General features: G+C 32.2%; 2 long non-coding RNA genes across 3 annotated transcripts; both read right to left on the minus strand.

Annotated features, from left to right (window-relative positions):
* Window positions 1-2,092: 2,092 nt before the first annotated feature.
* On the minus strand, window positions 2,093-3,639 carry LOC137394559 (uncharacterized). Of its 2 annotated transcripts, none has more exons than XR_010978330.1 (4): window positions 3,607-3,639; window positions 3,351-3,463; window positions 2,726-2,836; window positions 2,093-2,304 (listed from the first exon to the last, which is right to left on the minus strand). It is a non-coding gene; the product is annotated as an uncharacterized lncRNA (long non-coding RNA). The 2 variants fall into 2 exon arrangements; XR_010978331.1 differs by having other exon boundaries at window positions 3,612-3,635.
* Window positions 3,640-7,891: 4,252 nt separating this feature from the next.
* On the minus strand, window positions 7,892-9,507 carry LOC137394843 (uncharacterized). The gene is made up of 4 exons (XR_010978388.1): window positions 9,458-9,507; window positions 9,147-9,259; window positions 8,506-8,612; window positions 7,892-8,105 (listed from the first exon to the last, which is right to left on the minus strand). It is a non-coding gene; the product is annotated as an uncharacterized lncRNA (long non-coding RNA).
* Between the last annotated feature and the right edge of the window lie 9,221 nt (window positions 9,508-18,728).

An 18,728-nucleotide genomic window follows, 5' to 3' on the forward strand; every position in this document is an offset into this window, starting at 1 on the left:
TGGCTCCTTCAGAAAATAGAACGTTAAACTCAGACAATTACTTTTGACAGTTTTTACTGCTTTCTACTGCTCATAAATCAGAAAAATAAAAAGATGTTGTAACATGGCAAAGGAATTATACAGCAGGAGCAGAGAAGTGTTTGATTTTCAATGAAATAAGACTAACAGTCATTGTCAATCAGTAAACAAGAAAAGATAGCGGGAGCTGCTCTATTGCGGTTATTGAAGTTGACACTACAATTACAAACTGGAATGTCAGTAGCGATGTTTTTGTTGTGACTGTATTTGCTGGGATCGAGTCAAAAAGCAAAGTAATATGATGAAACAAAACTCTAAGCAGCACTTTGGAACCTTGGATCAGTTGAGATTTATAAAAAAACAGTCGAGTATCGCAACAAAAAGTTCATATATGAACATCTTTTTTCATTTTATGATTATGCAACATTGGTGAATTGATGATGAATTTCTCAGTGTGTCAAAGACTACAGACTTGCTTGACCTAGCTTGACTTGTTTGGTTTGAGTATAGAGCACTGATCTATCAAGACTGGATGATAATCAATAGGAAATAATAGTTTATCTAACATGCAGTGCACAAGAACTAGTATCGCAGATTTTTTGAGATTCAGTCTCCTGGCAGGACACTAGCCTATAAAGTCTACAGGCAAATATGCTAGCCTCTGCAGTTCACATCTGTGTTCTAGCACAAGCAGATGTTTATGTCCAGCATGTTATAAAGCATTGTGCCCTCCATACATTGAAAGCTTTCACACAAAGTGAGTTTACTCCAGCATGGAATAAAATACAAGAAACGCCATTTTTTTACAGTTTGCTGTTTACATTAGTAAATATTTTATATTTTGCTTTATATATTTTTTTATTTTTCCTTTTTATATTTTATATTATATATTTTATACTAGGTATATCAAGTGATCAAATGAGAGATCTTTTTGCTGTAACTATCTTTTTTGAACACGTTTTATCTGCATAGTAGACATAATTCATAAGTTGACACAATCATCTAGATTTCAGTTGCAAAGCCCTTTTTATTTGTGAAATACTCAAACATGAGGAAATTGCACAACAAAAAAAGTTTGATATATGCAAAATGTCTTTACATGAGGACATATAAGACTTTTGTGAAAATTCATCATATAGTATGGCTTATACTATATTTCCTGTTAAGTGGCAAGAGAAGTTTCTGCAGCATTTTTTGACTAACACAGATGACCAACAGGCTCCTCATGTTTATCAGAGGATGATATGCACCCCCTCATGCTAAGGTTAAAAAAGTAAACTGATTTTTAGCTAAGCTAGGTTTTGAGATATCAGTGCTCAAAGGAACAGCATTACAATAATGATGAAACAGATGTGTAAGGACAATAAACATAGTTTCATTGAATGCATGAAGTATATTTGTGAAAATTTTTCGACGATTGAGGTTGCTTGAAAGTGTAAACAGAAGCCATCGTGTTCAACTATTTGAACATATTTGTTCACATTTGAGCTGTTTTGAGAGGGCTTCCAACCTACAGCCATTTTTGTGATGGCTGCGATTAATTGTTAGTTTTTGAGCTTTTAAAAGCTTGTAATCAAATTTCCACATATTTTGAACTTGCAACACAGCAGAGTAAGACATGGTGAATCTTTTGATACCAAATAACTGTAATGTAAATTTTGTTGCAAGTCAACCTATAAACAATTATTTTTTGGATGTAAGACTATGATGTGTAATGCCGACATAAGAAGCTGTTAATACCACAATTTGCTAGAGCCATTTGACATGAATGTGTAGAAAAAATTGCCCACATTTAAAATAAAACAAAAATATGGCAAACTTTTATACTTTTAGTGATAAATATTCTACTTTAATTTATTCTTATGACAGCGTAGACCAAAAGATTGCCAGGTGTTCCCAAAATAACTCTGTAAGGAAAGAATAAAGATGTTTGTTGAATTTTATCTAATGCAAGATTGTTTGCTTTGCAATTGTTGATTCACTGTGGAAGCAAATGGAGCATTTGATTTAGTCTAAAAATAGCAGCAGCCTCATGTCATAAACAGTGCCATATTTTATCAGGAATAAATACTAATATAGTTGTGACAAATTATATTTTACAATAACAAAAATATTAACAAAGAATTTAATATTTCAAACAAATGGCAGCAGTAAAAACAAAACCTCTATTGTTTGATGAATAATACAAAATGGTAACAGGTAAAACGGCAGGTTTCTTTGATGACAGAAATATGCCATCAATGGTCAGGAATTAGACGCTAGTCAACTTCAAGGCAGCTCCTTCTTCTTTAGTCTAAAATAGAAACAAATATGTTATTTAAAAGTTAAACACTAAACTGTCTGTTAGGATATTTAACATCAACTTTGCGGCTAGGTTTTTGGAAAGACTTTTAAATCTTTGTTCTCTATAATTAGTTTTAGATCTGAAAGTGTTGAACATAGTATTGAAGAAATAGTCTGAATATAGTATTGAGAAATATTTTATCCTAAGTTTTAGCTAGTTTCTTTCATTGCATTAGTTTAAACTAAGCCATAATGTACCAATGTATATAAAAATATTATTATTGTTAGTCAGGAATTTAGATTTCACATTCATTTTACTGGTTTTATAGTCAGTTCAGATCCTATCTAAGAACCAAAGGCTTATTATATAATTGAATACTACTGGAACATGTTTCTGACAATAATAATAATACTATTATTATACTTACATAAACCACCAAATCCTCTTCTAAATCCTCCTCCAAATCTTCTGTAATCTCCAAATCCGCCGTATCCGACGCTGAATCGATTGTAACCAAATCGGTTATATCCGTATCTAAAACATAAAATATGACTTTTAGGTTTTGATGAATTTATACTTATACATAATATGTATATATATGTGTGAGTATATGTGTGCAAGTAAGTTTACACATATGTGTGCAAGTAAGTGTAAATGTATGTGTGTAGGTATGTAATTTCCTTTGAGATTACAGTATTAAGGTAAATCTACATAGCTATCAATAAATGTATTTTTTATAAAATAGAATTATGTTTTTATTCTTATGTTCATTAGGTTTTATTTTTTTACAAAAAAAGCTATTTTTGCGGCTGCTAATATTAAAAACAATTTCTGTTCTGATATTTAATCTATAAACCTTTATCACTCTGTTTGCTTATACTTAATTTATGCCATTTGTTAAATACTCAAATGTTTTTAAAAGTAGATTTCTGCATTCTCTGACAGCAAACTCATATTATCTCACTCTGTATGATTGTAAGTACTACACACATGACTGCTTGTCAGCATGTCAGCTTACTAAAGGAAGTCGGAAGAATAATGTACTTACCTAAATCCTCTGCCGCCATAGAAAGTTGCTGTAGTTTGGTGGAGAGCAAGGCAGAGAGCAACAAGGATTACCAAGAACTTCATGTTGGTTTGAGTAGTGTGTAAGTTTGACTGCTACAACAATAATTTGAGTGACAGAATAGTTAATCAAACACACAAAATGATATATTTTTTACACTTCAAAATGCTTCTAGGGTAAAATACATTTCTGATAAAAAGAAACAGTTGATTATATGAATTGATTTAATGTAACTAACCTTACAGAGTATGGCTTGTCTTTAGCAAGTTGAAATGAAGAGCTCTTTTGATGCACTAGCTTATATAGCAAAACTTTAAACAATTATTCATTATGAAATAATTTCATTTTCTTAAAATATTATAAAAACAACCAATGCAATAAACTAGCCAGCTTTAAAGACAAATTATTATTCAATAAATAAAATTATCGGAGACAGGTGTCAGTAAGTGCTACATCAAGAATTTGAGGAAGTTGTGAAACGCAATAATTTTGTAATACACACAACAAGTTTTGACACAGTGTACATGCCAATTTTCATGAGAAAAAACTAAATTCGTTCAAAATTTAAGAAGCTTTGTAAAAAATGTGATTATTATTAATTATTGATTTATGAGGCACACGATCTTGAGCACTACTACCTGCCTCTGGGTATCATTAATGAATGATGAGTGTCAGGAATAAAATGAGTAACCTTTGACAAATCTTGCTGGTAAAATTATATCGTTGATTAAAACTTTTTGAGATATCAGCAAGGATCATGACTAGTTCAGTATTTTGAACTAAATGAAGTCATCTCTTGCCACAGCTTTTGCGCTCTTCAGCTTTCAAAGCTTCGGTACTTTGCAGAGTAAAGAAAACTAAAGAATTTAAAGGTAGTCAAAAACGAAATGTTACAGAAAACAAAAATATACAAAGAACATAAATCTCTCTCATACCCTGGCCCAGTGAGATCCCCGAGGAGCACTATTGTGACAGCAGTCATCACAGCTTCCTGTTTTCAAAGCAGATGAAGTTCTTACTAGAATGCCTTAAAATTCTTTAGTAAAGCATTAGTAATGCATTAGTAATGCCTTAGTAATGCATACTAATGCATTAGTAATGCATACTAATGCTTTAGTAATGCATTACTAAGGCATTCTCTGACTTAAAATAGGTAGAACTGAAATTGAGACATAAACTGAAAGTCAATCAGGGAAACTTAAATTTATCTTCTTATTATCTATGAATTTCATGAGATAAATACTATAAGATTAAAAGCAGTTAAATTGTTCCGGTGTTAAAATTATGACTCATACTTTAAAAATTAGTTTTTATTTGACAGCTTTTCACTTTTTGCTGAAACATCCCAATTAATTACAAAAAAGAGTGATCACTGTATCAATAATTGATCTACTGTAGTATTGTCAGTAAAAAGTGCTTCTTGAATCCTGGGGTTAGGAGAAGATTTTTACTGTCTCATTTTTTCTGATAGATGCAGTGTTTGTAAACTGACAGAAGGATTTGTTTTAGATTTGTAACATAATGAGAAATGTTTTTGTCATATGAGCATTTTACACACTTTTTGCATTGCAATAATTGTTGTCTGGTATCGGGTAGTTGAATTTAGGATCAGATGGTTCAGTCATCACGATAAATTCATTGCAAAATATTTTAAATAAAAACGTATATTTTTTACGACTCACATTTGAAAAGTAAACGCTGCAGATGTTAAAGACCAGCAATGGCGTGTTCACTGATGTAAGTCACTCCACTCAACTATCAATGGATGCAGTTTGATTTAATGGTTTAATTTTAATGGTTTTAATAAACACTTATTTATATTAGGTGACTACTATCTGTAATTGATTCAGCATTATAACGCATGTCAGCAGTTTAAAAAAACAGAAACAAAGATAGAAATAACATAAGGAAGAAAATAGGTAACATTAAACAGATCGTTAATAGTTAGAAATAAAACAACACAAATTGCTGATAGAGTAGTCTATACTTAACTCCTGGATGATCGGTATATTGATATAGATAGTTAGTGAATTAATATGAACAGTTCGTATAAGTATAGTGGACACAGTATACAATGTATATAATCATTCTGTAGTATGTATATCCACTATATCGCATATACAGTATATAGTGTACACAGCCATTTCGTAGAACATATATACATCAGCTAGTGTATAGAAAGTATAGTGTAGACAGTTGCCTTATAGCATATACACCCATTGTATACTGTATGCAGTATGTAGTGCATAGTACACAGCATATACAGTCATTTCATAAAACATATACACATTATGAAGTGCATACAGTATACCTAAGTTATATACAGACAATTTATAGCGTATATAGCATTATATAGTGTTTACGGTTTATCACGCTACAGTTGAACTAGTTTCTTGGCCATATAACAACTAGCAAAGCTAGCGTTGAGCTAATGCTTTGATCAGCTATCTCATATATGCACGTGTAAAATATTGCAGATGCTTTAAAGTAGAGAGAAAACATCATAATATAATAATAATTTATGTTCTTCATCAAATAAAGGTTGTACGTGGAAGCTAAGGCTCATTCTAGTTTGGATAAAATCAAAATTATCAATCCAGAGGAATGCCCACAGCACTGATGAGCAGATGATTCTATTTACTAGACAAACTATACTAAAGCAGTATATAATCCTGAACCAAAAGTGATGATTCACATTTTGGGCATGATCAAGCATTAAAAAAAAAAAGAATTACTTGATGGAAAGCATTTCCCAAAAAGTATTTAGCCTTTGCTCTGGTGTTGTATTCTGGCTCCTTCAGAAAATAGAACGTTAAACTCAGACAATTAGTTTTGACAGTTTTTACTGCCTTCTACTGCTCATAAATCAGAAAAATAAAAAGATGTTGTAACATATGGCAAACGAATTATAGAGAAGGAGCAGAGAAGTGTTTGATTTTCAATGAAATAAAACTAACAGTCATTGTTAATCATTAAACAATAAAATATAGCGGGAGCTGCTTTATTGCGGTTATTGAAGTTGACACTACAATTACAAACTGGAATGTCAGTAGCAATGTTTTTGTTGTGACTGTATTTGTATTCTACAGGCAAATATGCCAGTCTCTGCAGTTCACATCTGTGTTCTAGCGCAAGCAGATGTTTATGTCCAGCATGTTATAAAGCATTGTGCCCTCCATACGTTGAAAGCTTTCACACAAAGTGAGTTTACTCCAGCATGGAATAAAATACAAGAAAAGCCACTTTTTTACAGTTTGTTGTTTACATTTGTAAATATTTTATATTTTTGCTTTATATATTTTTTTATCTTTCTTTTTTATACTTTATATTATATATTTATACTAGATGTGTCAAGTGATCAAATGAAAGATCTTTTTGCTGTAACAATCTTTTTCGAACACGTTTTATTTGCATAGTAGACATAATTTATAAGTTGACACAATCATCTAGATTTCAGTTGCAAAGCCCTTTTTATTTGCGAAATATTCGAACATGAGGACATTGCACAACGAAAAAAGTTTCATATATGCAAAATGTCTTTACATGAGGACATATAAATTTTTTGTGAAAATACATCACATAGTATGGCTCATACTATATTTCCTGTTAAATGGCATACAAAGTTTCTGCAGCATTTTTTGACCATCACAGATGACCAACAGTCTCCTCGTGTTTATCAGAGGATGATATGCACCCCTTCATGCTAAGGTTAAAAAATTAAACTGATTTTTAGCTAGGCTAGGTTTTGAGATATCAGTGCTCAAAGGGACAGCATTACAATAATGATGAAACAGATGTGTAAGGACAATAAACATGGTTTTATTGAATGCGTGAAGTATATTTGTGAAAATTTCTTGGTTTAAGAATGCTTGAAAAAGGTTGCTTTAAAATGTAAACAGAAGCCATCGTGTTCAACTATGTCACATTTGAGCCGTTTTGAGAGGGATTCCAACCTACGGCCATTCTTGTAATGACTGCAATTAACTGTTAGTTTTTGAGCTTTTAAGAGCTTGTAATCAAATTTCCACATATTTTGAACCTACAACACAATAGAGTAAGACAGTGAATCTTTTGATACCAAATAACTGTAATGTAAACTTTGTTGCAAGTCAACCTTTAAACAATTATTTGTTGGATGTAAGACTATGATGTGTAATGCCGACATAATAAGCTGTTAATGCCACAATTTGCTAGAGCCATTTGACATGAACGTGTAGAAAAAATTGCCCACATTTAAAATAAAACAAAAATATGGCAAACTTTTATACTTTTAGTGATAAATATTCTACTTTATTTTCTTCTTATGACAGCGTAGACCAAAAAATTGGCAGGTGTTCAAAAGATAACTCTTTAAGGAAAGAATAAAAGCGTTTGTTGAATTTTATCTAATGCAGGATTGTTTGCTTTGCAACTGTTGATTCACTGTGGAAGCAAATGGAGCATTTGATTTAGTCTGAATATGACAACAGCTTCATGTCTCGAACTGTAACAGTGCCATATCTTATCAGGAATAAATACTAATATAGTTGTGACAAGTTATATTTTACAATAACAAGAATATTAACAAAGAATTTAATATTTCAAACAAATAACAACTGTAAAAACACAAATTCTAGTGTTTGATGAATAATACAAAATGGTAACAGGTAAAACAGCAGGTTTCATTGATGACAGAAATATGCCATCAATAGTCAGAAATTAGACGCTAGTCAACTTCAGGACAGCTCCTTCTTTAGTCTAAAATAAAAAAAAACATATGTTATTTAAAAGTTAAACAGTAAACTGTCTGTTAGGATATTTAACATCAACTTTGCAGTTAGGTTTTTGGAAAGACTTTTAAAATTTTGTTCTCTATAATTGGTTTTAGATCTGAGAGTGTTGAACATATAGTATTGAGAAATATTTTATCCTAGATTTTAGCTAGTTTCTTTTATTGCATTAGTTTAAACTAAGCCATAAAGTACTAATGTATATAAAAATATTATTATTGTTAATCAGGAATTTAGCTTTGACATTCATTTGACTGGTTTCATAGTCAGCTCAGATCCTATCTAAGAACCAAAGGCTTGTCATATAATTGAATACTACTGGAGCACGTTTCTGATAATAATAATAATAATATTATTATTATACTTACATAAACCACCAAATCCTCTTCTAAATCCTCCTCCAAATCTTCTGTAACCTCCAAATCCGCCGTAACCGACGCTGAATCGGTTGTAACCAAATCGGTTGTATCCGTATCTAAAACATAAAATATGACTTTTAGGTTTTGATGAATTTATACCTATACATATATGTACACACATGTGCGAGTATATGTGTGCAAGTAAGTATACACACATGTGTGCAAGTAAGTATACACACATGTGTGCAAGTAAGTGTACATGTATGCGTGTAGGTATGTAAGTACCTTTGAGATTACAGTATTAAGGTAAATCTATCAATATATTTATTTTTATAAAATAGAATTACGTTTTTATTCTTATGTTCATTAGGCTTTAGTTTTTTTTTATAAAAATAGCTATTTTTGCGGCTGCTAATATTAAAACAATTTCTGTTCTAATATTTAATCTATATACCTTCGTCACTCTGTTTGCTTATACTTAATTTATGCCATTTGATAAATGCTCAAACGTTGTTAAAAGTGAATTTCTATATTCTCCGACAGCAAACTCATATTATCTCACTCTGTATGATTGTAAGTACTACACACATGACTCACTGCCTGTCAGCATGTCAGCTTACTAAACGAAGTCAGAAAAGTAATGTACTTACCCAAATCCTCTGCCTCCATAGAAAGTGGCTGTAGTCTGGTGGAGAGCAAGGCAGAGAGCAACAAGGATTACCAAAAACTTCATGTTGGTTTGAGTAGTGTGTAAGTTTGACAGCTACAAAAAAATAATTTAATTAGCATAATGTTGTAATTAACTTGTGAAATATTTATTAAAATACAGTGTTTTGTACATATTCTGGTGAAATAGCAAATCGAACTTTCTGGAAACACCGGCATAAAATACAAAAAAGACAGATCTATCAATGAACTAAACAACTTTTTACATTTTGTATTGTTAACTAATTAAACTTACTGAGTGTTTCTTGTCTGAGTGTTTAGCAAGTTGAACTGAAGAGCGCTTAAATAGCGTTAGCTTTTATAGTAAAACATCAAACAATCTATCAAAATAAAGTGCGTTCATTTGTCAACATATTCGATAAACTGGTGAGTGTTGAAAACGCATTAATATTCAATCAACTATATTATCGGAGACAGTTGATCGCAGGAGACAGGTGTCAATGATTGCTATATCGAGTATATAAGAAAACTGGCAAACAAACAAGTTCATGGTATATGCTATAGAAATAACAACTTGTCTGCCGGCCAGTTTCCATTAGAGGTATTTACATTATTTAAAGGTTTTAGGAAACACAATTAAGAAAATGTCAACATTGATTGTTGATGAATGAGTCATCTGCGCAGAATGTCATTTGCTGCTTGCCGATCAGTGTCAAAATATAATAATTGCCATTCTAAAATTCATGTTGTTACGGTTCTATTTGCTGATTGGCACATCTAGAAGTGTTAGCCAGTGGCAAGTATAGCATGACTGATCCCATTTTCTTAAATGAGTCAAAATATGCTATATTATAATATACATTTAATATATTACTTTGAATTATATATTACACTATATGAAATTGTATTATACTCTAATATATTATTATATACTATATTTTATTATATTGTAGTAAATATATTATATATTTATATTACGTTATTGCCATAAAGTAATATAAGTGTTTATTATAACAAATTATATTGTATTATATAATATTACATGTATATAAGGCTAATGCTTGTGAAAAGGTTCCACGTGTTTTACCTTTAGACTAGAAGGGATGTTTATCCTCTATTATATAATAATCATAGCATTGCTGTTGATGGCACAGTGCATGCCGGTTGACAGATGTGTTCAGGAGATTTAGAGCCATACAGAGCCCCCCTATTCTTACCGTGTAATGAAAAGTTTTTACGCAAGGTCATTAGGCTATTTAACTAGTGTACAGTTATGTTTCACTGTATTGATTGAGTGCTATATTAATTTGAGTGTTGTATTATAAATATTGTCTCAAGTATGTGTATTTTAATTTTTCGTTTGCTTTTCAACAAGTTTTGAAGACAAGCAGTTGCAAAAGTGGTGTGAGTCAAAGCTTATAAGACACAGCGCCAGCTTGCTTGCTGCCAGACGTACAATTACTGCACAGACCTAGCATGTAATACAAAACAGGGCTTGTACACATGTATATGCAGGGCATACAACCATCTCTACAACATTGTTTTGTAGTCAAGGATTTCCTAATACGGATGATCAGCAACATTGATTGGGCAACTTGGACCCTCATTAACTTGAAAGATGAAGCATTCAGGATTCTAAAGTCTTTTATAAAACCATGCAAAATGGTCAGTCAAGTGTTTACTCTGTCAAGTGTCTTGTATGTCCGGCATATGAGACGCTTGACTGAAATGTCCGGATTTTTTTATTTTTGACCGGATAAATGTCAAAACTACAGGTGCTTAAGAACAATTTCTGATCTCTTGTCAGATCATTTGGAAATGCGTGCATTGACGTGGTGAATAAATTATGCATAATGATGCAATATAGTGGAAGTAGGATGGATATCAGCGAATACTCTTAGATGCTAATATTAACTGATTGCTATTCTATTACCTTTAAAAGTTGTATATGACACGGCCAGAAAATGCGCTGAATATTAGGTTTCATAGGTTATGTAAGAATTCGCAATATCTTATATAACTTCAAAACTTGATACAATAGCACAGATATCAGAAGTTGACACAGAAACTAAAATGCAGCTAAACAATAATTGATTACTTTCATAACTAGAAAAATTTATTAAAAAAATAATTAGACATTAAAGTTTGAAGAAAAGCTGCTAAATATTTTTAATGCAGAGTTTTGTATAAATGTGAAGTCGAAAAAGTTTTTCTCGGACAAGTTAAAGGAAACCGAAATCGTGACCAATAAGATTCCTGATTCAGCTTTTTGTTTAAAAATGACTACTTCTAGTCGTTTTTTACTGTTAAAAGTTAAAACTGATCTTGCTGAACTCTCATTAGTAAACTATCAGCTATATTAACTGTAATTGCGTAAAGATACTCACCTATTGCTCTGTTGGAATTAAATTAAGAAAATACTAACTACATTGTGTTCAATTATAGTGACAAAATATAAACCAGACTAGCTAAAGGTTAACTTCACACACGCTATATATATACATTTATATCATGTAATATATATATATTATATATAATATATATATATATATTAAATTTATTAGTTTAAAAATATTGTGTATCAGAGAACTCACTTCACTCAGAATATCACATCAGTATGTATCAGCATTTATGAGTTTCGCTGTACAGAAATATGTATTTTAATTTGACTGACTTTAGAAATGCACAGTAAGTTAATACAGAGCTTATTATATAAATTAGAAAAAATTATCTGCATATTGCAAAAGATGCAGAACTTAGTTGAGTTTGTCCAATTATTTTATGAGTTTTATTTTAAAAAGCTGGTAAAAAAGTTTGTGAGTGATATATGTATATGTCAACTGAAATGATATGCGAGGCATAAAATATTTTACACAAAGTAACTTCTTGTGAAACAAAGTCCTATATTTTTAGCTTCAAGATCCAACATAAAAGTTTCAATAAAAATAATATTATCTGTTTTTAAATACTTAGTTACAGATAAAATTCAGGTAAAGGTCTTGTCCAAATATAGGGTTAGAAATGCTGTCATCTTAACCGTTCTTGGGTGATGCTGTGCTTCTGGTTCACATTGGTCTGCATTGTTTGAGATGCTGTTATCTAAAAAAATATTACATGCTATAATATGCCATTGCTTTATATGTAGTTTTATTATACACATATATATACATACATGTTATGAGTTGAGTGCTTTAAAATTAAACGATTATTAAAAAAAAAAATTTTCAGCGGCAGCTACACCATTGTTTTGCACATAACACTTTATATATACATATATAAATAAATATATAGATATAAATAACAGTATATATGAATTCATATAAATTTCAGATGCACCTGAAACCATCCAACATATCATCAGTGGATGCAAGCAGCTAGCAGGAAACTTATACACTGAGCGGCATAATCATGTTGCAGGTGTTGTGTATAGAAGTCTATGTGATGAGTATGGCCTTAATAAACCACAACACTGGTTGGAAGCTTCTGGTAAGTTCAATAAAAATGACCGCGCTAAGATCCTCTGGGACTTCTACATCCGGACTGACAAACATGTCCTAGCAAGCCAACCAGATATAGTGGCGGTTGACAAGGAGAACAAGAGGGCTACTATAATAGATATAGCAGTACCCAATGACTACAATATAGCCAGCAAAAAAAAGAAAAGGTAGAGAAATATCTCCCTCTTAGAGAAGAGATTGAAAAATGCTGGAATGTAAGAATGACTGTAATTCCAGTAGTCATTGGGTCACTGGGCGCAATAACACCGGCGCATAAAATGTGGCTTGCCCAGATACTAACAGCAATCAACTCAGGTGAGTTGCAGAAAAGTGCGCTATTGGGAACAGCTAAGATCTTGAGGCGAGTGCTCAAACTCCCAGGTCTCTGGTAGGAGACTCGAGTTAGAGCAGAAATTGCCACCCATTTGGGTTAACCGGGGTGAGGAAACAATTTATATATATAAATGTATATATACTGTATAAATGTATATACTGTATAAATGTATATATATAAATATATATATATAGACATTTTATCTTTAGACATTTTATCTGAAGAGTGTGATACTTACTGTACCACATGAAACTATTAGTAATAAAATGTTTAACTTATAGAGTGAAGTTCCACTTATGCATATTTTATAATTTAGCTCTGATTTATCATTGAGCACTCTGTAACGAGCTGTGCAGCATCCACTTTATGTATATAAATATATATATATATAAATATAAATATATATATATATATATATATATATATATATATATATGCACATTGACTTTCTTAAAGTTTGTGAAGCAACATACGTAGTTGTTTCATGGCATTTGATTCTCATTGATAATGGGATTTGTGTCTCTTGTCTGCTCCGAGCTGCACTGATGAGGCTTTAATAGCCGAAACAGTACTGTCTGTAGCATTAGCATATAAATATATAAATAAATATATATATATATATACTAGTTGTGCTACCCAGCGTTGCCCGGGTAATAGAAAAGTCTTTGAACAGAAAATTGATTTGTATTTAACATATAACAACATTTGCCATTCTAACTTTCAAACTACATATCATGAGAAAAGTGTTTTGTCTTATAAACAATGAAAAGCAGTGAGAGTTTTGCTATTAGCCAGTTTAATAATGTGAGCGAACAGCTTCTCGTGACGTTATGCTATGACCCGCATCGTACGCAAAGCAGTTAGGTATTTGCTCTCATATAATGACTTATATTGGCAGCTAGCAATTTTATTTCTGTAGTCTAGTGGGTAGGGCGTCAGACTGGCGAATTCCAAAATTTTAAGATCTATAGCCGGAAAATCGATCCTACAAATACACATACGGCGACAAACTTTGAAAAATCGATAGATATATTTTTCAAAGGTTAATTTTAACATTCGGCTAGTACAGAATAAAGTAGAGTCCAATTTTTTTAGGTTTTTTGTATTTTGTATATATAAAAATGTAGAAACCGAAAATTTATGACTTGTGTCTGAGGAAGAAACATGAACCAGTTTGTTTGAAAATATATGTTTTAGTGGTGTATGAATTATGCATGGTGATGCACCAAGGTGGAAGCAATAGTCAATAGCATACCACAATTTTTAATGTTAATACCAACAAATTGCTATTCTATTATCCTTTGCAAATTGGCTTTTAAATGCTCAGAGAGATTTGCTAGAATTGGGTAATAGAGGATTATTCCATACTCCTTACATAAATCTACCAGATGAATGCTCGCTGTTGCCCTGATGATAACAATGTCTTGGCACAAAAAATTTATTTTTGTCTAATATATAACAACAGTTATCAATCTAACTTTTAAGCTTTACATCATGAGAAAAGTGTTTTGTGCAGTTCAAATAAATTAGGAAAAAATAAAGCAAGTGTATAGGTGTTTAAATGTGAAAATATTAGCAAGTATTGGCTAGATAAAGCCTAGTTTACTACGATTACAATGAAAAAAATGATTTGGTAATGATATAATTACTACAAACTGAGAAAACAAAATAAATAATGTGAATATCTTGAATTAAAAATAACAATGAGTGCAAAGAAGTGTGTATAAAAAGGGTACTGTTGCAGCAGAAGCTATTCATCAAAACTTTTAATACGGCGATACTGGTACCTCTCGATACTGGTACAAGGGTGAAAATGAGATATCGGGCAGTCTTTGCCTGATAGTTTGTCTTACCAAACAGAGACAGAATTTAGAGGCAATTCCTAATTGAGACAATAAAATTTTTTGCCTGGAAAGTATTTAGCCTTTACAGATTTAGTGATCGAACCTTTGAAAAAACAGAAAATAGGAGTGTAACGGTACATTTGAAATTGAAATAGCGCATTTGAAAATTACAAATTAAAAAAATAGGTAATGAGTAATGGGGAAAAAACTTTAAAAAAATTTATCAAAAAAAAAAGTGTGTAAAATAATATTAATATTAACAAGAAGTGCATAATTAGCAAATGCAATCTTGAAAAAGATAGATAAAGGGTACAGAGTGGTAAGAGTGGCTTAGCCAACAAAGCAGCTATATTTAAAAACATAAAGTAGTACTATAAGCCTTTTCATTGCGCAGTACTGATCATTACAATCATAAGAGCTGTGCCCATCTGTTTCTCCAAAACCCTTGCTGAGAGGTGGAAAAAATTGCATCGTGCAAAAGTCAGACCTGAAGCATTCCTTTTACCACCCACCATGTTGCCACCTGCACCAACCATTCACCTTCACCATGTTAGAGTTATCATTGATATACTTATTCTCTGTGGCGCACCTTATACCGGCACACCTGACAATTTATTTTTCAGCACATTTGACTGCCAGGGTACAAGTATATCTACACATGAAAATATTGACTAAACATATTTTTTATCATTTTTTTAAACCCTTCTACTCTATAAGTAGCCATATTATTGTAAAAAATGAACAAAAAAATTATTACCAACTTTTGCAATAAAACCTGTACAAGTATAGCAACTGGGTTTATTTTTTAAATACTATGTTAACTTTATATCATGCACACACTGTTGAAGTTGGTGGTTCATACCAAAGGTCTTACCAGAAATTGATAGTGAGCACTGCCGAAGTTTGAATTAGTCAGACTGTTCAGATTTGACGACATTTGCTCTTTGGTACCTCTGCTGCTCTTTGGCACCTGCTACTTGCATTTAAACAGAAAGCAATAAATTTATGTACACTTTAACTAGTTATAAGCTTATCAGCCTTCCTATTTACCTGAGAATTCTCTATTAAATTTTACATTTGGGTTTGCAGTACAAAAATTATTCGCGCGGTAAATACTTACAGAGGCTAATGAAAAAGTTGTGTGTGATGAAACAATAGATTTTGCTTTTGCTGGTTGGAGCCAAAATAGGTTAAAAATTGAATGAAATCAGAAGCTTTGATCACCGATGAATATCATTGAGGCCTAAAAGTTAAACTGGGAGAGATCATGACAACTTTAAGTGGCCCTATACTTGTAATGATTCTGTTTTCACCCACACTAGAGTTATACAGCGGCTCCTTGACACACTATCTGTATTTATTTGATATCAGACTGGCATCTGTATTTACAGGTTGTAATATTGTAGATACTTATCAACAGATTTCATAGACATTCTCGTAAAAACACTTGACAAGATCAAAAGACTAGACCAACTAACAAGGCTTCTTGTTTGAATCAGAAAATTCCAACCTGGCTTTTTTGGTTAATGACTTCTTTTTTCACAACAAATAGCTGTCCTTGAAATGTTGTCAGTCACAATAACTACAACAATAATTTTGAAATTTTAAGTTTTGCAATAGTACACCTGCAACTAGGACTAAAAGTGTCTTACATGAAAGTCTCTTAGTTACAATAACCAAAGTAATATAACCTTCTGCTGTTTAAACTAGTTGCAAACCTGGCTGCGTGCCGTGAAAGATTATCAGGTGTAATAACTATACGTATAATCATTCTGCAATGGCAATTGGTTCAGTTGTTAGCATGTTGCTGCATGAAACTGAACGTTGAGAGTTATAATTGCGTTTGGAACAATCCTTGTTCCCAGCCTCTAATAATGGCTTCAGACAAATGTAGATCTAACAGTAGTTAGGATTCCCTTGTAAAACTTTTGACTTTCTAAGCTAGATACACATGTAAACATTTTCTCTGCTTGTAAATGGTTTCTTATAGCAAAGTGCATCATAAGATGTGAAAGGCTACATTGATGGAACAGCAGGTTGATATGTGGTCTCAAGTTGAAAGCAATTGATATATACTTTATTCCTGAGCTGCATTTCTCATGTTTGAAATAAACTTCATGGTTTTCTGCACCTGAGCTCTTCACACTGAGTTTCAATGCCTAAGACCTGTTTAGTTATTACAATAATCAACTAAACTGGAAATAAGCTCAAAACATTTTTTTGTAATCTTGGCAGCTATTTTTTGTGATTTTCACCATGTTTGGTATCTATTACTTTGGTATCTGAGGCATTGCAGCTAATAGGTACAGAAGGTAGTTGATGCTGTTAAGGCTATATATGGATCTTGTTGTAGTTAAGCCTGCAATTTCCTACGAAAAGAGTCTCATGTCGAGCACACTTAGTTGCTTAGCAACAGGTTTCATCCTTAAGCTATAGGCATGCAATGAGGCTTAGTTCACCGCTACAAACGTGAGAGTTTACTACTGCAGTTGAGAGAATAAATACTGATAGAAGGGTCAAAATATCTAATAGGAAATTCTTCACATTGCTGTATGGTCGGCAAGAAGTCTCTGAAAATTAATCGATTTTTGTGAACTCAGACAATCAATTCTGTGTTTCAAAATAAAGCGTTTAATTGTTATTAATGGTTTTTGAATGAATTGATGACAGGTAATTGTAAAACTTGATCGTGACATTCTTCTAAGCAACTATTTTGATAGCATCCATCCATAGTCTGAAATATTGCATCATGGCGTTAATCAGATGAGTAAGAGCTGGGATAACCATAACTAGGCCATGGATGCAATCAGCAGCCTTAGCCTAGTAGTCAGGAACGCTCGACCTGCAAACAATAGGTTGGGGTTCAAATCTCGGACGAAGTCCACTGATTGTGACATGAATGACATGCAACTTTAAATTGTTCTTTGTAATAGACATTTCTCCATTGCTGAGGTTCCATTGCTGTTGTTTGTACAACGCTGCTCTTTAAAACACACACAGTTTCCGCTTGCAGTAAGCTAAGCAAACATCATACATAATCTTAGATGTGAAGGATCACTTCACATAGCTGTTTATCAGCTATATTCAGTAACTGCCATGACACCATTATTTTGTTGAAAGCGAGGCGGGTAAAAATATAGCAATGAACTTACATAACGTACTCAGCGCTCGATAAAAGATCTACTAGTAAATATGCTGCAATACTACTTTGAATACCAAAGTTACTCATAGCAAATCGCTCATCTACTGAACTCACTCCTACAGTATTAATTCGGTGGTCCCCGACAAGTAGTTTTGACGTTACTAAGCTTTAAATATGACAAATATAATATTCATGCAAAACAATTGTTAAAAGTTTGAGAAAACTGAGAACATTTTAGAGAATATACAAACATATGCTGATATTATTATTAGTACACTTGACCTGCTGGCTAAAGTACAACTGTAGTCCACACACACTGAAACTCTTCATTGTGATAGACGCAACATCTTTTGTAGGCAGACGCTAGATTGTTGCCCAGTTTGTAGTGAGCCTCGGTGAAAATGAGTCGTGTTTTATGACTTTGTCTAGTGAGTTTGTTTAAAGAAACCAATAGGTATGTTTTATTTTATTTCCTTTTTGCTGGCCTTTTGCATGAGGTAACTGTAATATCTTTCAATATTTTGTTGTCCCAATTGCCACCTTTTTACTCATATGCATGAACCTTTGCTAGTTTTTAATTGTATACCACACTAGCTGCATTACCCGCCTACAGTAACAGATTCCCATGCAGCATAAGGTTTATTGAGAGCTGTCTTTCATACTGTAAAACAACTCCAAATATGCAGTCTACCGAAATTGTTACCCTGAATATGCATACACATTTCATGATGTCAATAATGTTGGGGAAA

The sequence above is a fragment of the Watersipora subatra genome, chromosome 4, assembly GCF_963576615.1.
Source record: "Watersipora subatra chromosome 4, tzWatSuba1.1, whole genome shotgun sequence".
NCBI lineage: Eukaryota > Metazoa > Bryozoa > Gymnolaemata > Cheilostomatida > Watersiporidae > Watersipora > Watersipora subatra.